Source organism: Rhipicephalus sanguineus, chromosome 3, assembly GCF_013339695.2.
Source record: "Rhipicephalus sanguineus isolate Rsan-2018 chromosome 3, BIME_Rsan_1.4, whole genome shotgun sequence".
Classification (NCBI taxonomy): domain Eukaryota; kingdom Metazoa; phylum Arthropoda; class Arachnida; order Ixodida; family Ixodidae; genus Rhipicephalus; species Rhipicephalus sanguineus.
Window position 1 is genome coordinate 228962985 of NC_051178.1, and position 2833 is coordinate 228965817.

Genomic DNA, 2833 nt, shown 5'->3' on the forward strand with positions numbered 1-2833 from the left:
TGTATATTTTCCCTGAGCCCTTTGACTGAGCTGTTTCAGCGCCACTTATAGTTTTGCAATTGCCGGCAAGCCTTCCCTCTAAACACAAGTTCGGGACATCCTCTTTCAGTTAACCCAGGCTCCGAGCAAACCCTCTACGGGGATAATGAAAACAAGGTTTAAGGGGGAACTGCAAAAATCTGTTGTCCACTGTGTGATACTTAAACGGCTTTATGAATTTTCTTTTCGTTTCTCATTATCAATGGTTTGATTTACTTCTACTGCCATGCATGAACTATAACTGAGTGTATTGTCGTAGTCTATCACTATCTAAGCTTGCAAGAGGGACGAGGAAGGAAAGGAATGAAATGCAGGTAGATCAACCAGACGCGCGTCCGGTTTGCTACCCTACACCGGGAGTAAGAGATGAATGGAGTGCTGAGAGCAGGCCTAGAGAGCATCCAGTTAACTTATCCTTTCTCTGTAAGTATACTTATACTCGGCAAGGCTGAATTCTCAATGCACAGCGTATTACACATCATTGCCTGAACTAGGTGTGAGCCTGGTGCTGCCAGAGAACGCTGTAATATCTTCCTGCTTTACGGTCATGGATACGACAAAACAATGTACCAGAAGAAGCCACGAAAAAAAAAAAACGTGAAGTGCTTTTGTCCACCAAAAATAAAAAAAAAAAACCTGCCGCCAGTGAGGTTCGAACTCACGACCCCTGGTTTACGAGACCAGTGCTCTACCACTGAGCTATAGCGGCTGTTGCTTTCCCCCTGCATTTGTGATGTTGCCGTAACTATTCCTTTCTTATTTTGCGTTTTATGGCTTCTTGTAGACGGCAGACTAACCGGTCCGGGTAATAAAATATTAGTCTTGAACAATATCCCTGCATAAGACCCAGAAAGCGTATATCTTATGAGGTTGAACAATTGTAGCTTAGGTTTGGTTAGGCGAGCATCTCGGGAAGAAGCCGAAGAATGATTGGAGCGAGCGTCTACTCTTGATGCTGCTTGGCGCTCTTAAACTGCTATGTCATGCTTATTTCGATCAATCTCAAATTTTCTACGATTTACGTCTCACTAACTATTCTAACTCACCCTATTCTTGGCTATCGCCGAGGACATCGCACGATGTTCCCCGGACGACGGCTCCTGGAGGCCTAGCCCGGGCCAGTGATTCCTCGTTGGACTCAAAATAAGGTTTATTACCTACCTACCTATTCTTGGCTAATACCCCGAACTGGGTGTCAGCCATTCGTAGAAGACAAAAAAAAATCACAGCATATCCACGGGGACCGTGGGAGAGGAGAAACATCTGGCGTCTTTCGTTAAGCAGCTGGCGTCTTTTCGTTTTGCTTTTAGAAAACATCTGGCGTCTTTCGTTGGTTTATTTCATCAATCAACGGCGTTTTGAACAAAATTTTTATTGTTTAATCACGCACAGGAGAAATCTCACCAGGCACTACCTTGGAGGTAAACAATGGTTGCTAATGGGAATGAGAGACAGAAGAAGTCGGCTTTTAGCTAGCACTTACACTTCTACTTCTACTAACGTTTCCTACTGGAACATGCCAATGGCTGCTAATGGGGAATGACAGACAGAAGAATTCGGCTTTTAGTTAACGCGCACGCTGCGAATTTTTTATTGTTCAACAACGCACAGGAGAAATCTCCCACCGGCACCACCTTGGAGGTCAAGATCTGGTACTAGCGTTAAGACTGGTTACGCACTACGACGGGGACGAACGGGTGCCGCTTTAAGGAGCTTCGCCCCTAAAAACAACATTCACGTTCAAGGAGCGTGTGTTCGGGGGCTAGTTGGTAAGACATTAGGGCTCCGCCTTTTCAGATAAAACTGGAAAAATCCGATAAACACTCGCCGGCAAAATTTTCGGCAATACGATTTATTCGATAAACTCCGATTTTAACGCCGATATGACCCTTTTCCGTTATTTAACAGAAGGACATTTTACATGCGGTCATTGACACACCGGCCGGTTTGGCCGGTGTTGCGTCTATTACAACAAGCTTTAAGGCTGTAATGCGCACACGCGTGGATGTTTTGTATTCAAGTATTTGTGCTTGTCTGTATATGTGTTTTTACGTTGAAACCTTCCCGGCAACTAAATACGCTTCGTGTGTTCTGATGTTCTTGCGTTCTGGTATAATTTTATTTGAAGTATTGGAGTATTGATAATAATGCAAAATTAAACTCCGAATTACGGAGAATTCGGGATTGACTAGAAATAAACTCCGAAAAACACCCTCCGAATTTCAAGAAAAATAAACTCCGAAAACACGGAGCCCTAGCTATAATATGCATTATCAGGGGAAAAAATGTACGGTATTGTTAATGAGTAATCATGCTTTTGTTTACTCCGTGTAAGAAGGTTAACGTTTATTTTGTTGACGCTCGAAATTCTAACAGCTTAAATTCAACCCCACAATCTGCGCTCCTCGATTCTTCTTCGCCTTCGTCTTATTGCAGACACCGACCGAGGACGTCCAAAAGCCGGTGGCGTCACAGCAAGACGTCACCGAATCCATGCAGAGGCCTTGGTCGCCTCATCCGTCGCCTCATCGAGTGTGTAGTCTTATCCACGTATGTGTTCAAGCTTCGTTATATATTATATGGCATACAACGTACGTATCTAGCCTGTCTTTCAATATTGTCTCATTTCTAGATTGTTTTCTATTACGTACTGTTTATTCTGTGCACTTTTTTTTCTCACTCGAATATTTTATATCCATAGCTCAATAATCAAGCTTTCTTTCTTTTTTACCTTTCCTGATTCAATTTCATGTTCGAGCACCCACATCGACCTGGAATTGTTCCTGGGTACGCA

The 2833-nt window shown here is 43.5% G+C and overlaps 1 non-coding gene across 1 annotated transcript; it reads right to left on the reverse strand.

Annotated features, from left to right (window-relative positions):
• Positions 1-676: 676 nt before the first annotated feature.
• Positions 677-748, reverse strand: Trnat-cgu (transfer RNA threonine (anticodon CGU)). Its single transcript has one exon. It is a non-coding gene; the product is annotated as a tRNA-Thr (tRNA).
• Between the last annotated feature and the right edge of the window lie 2085 nt (positions 749-2833).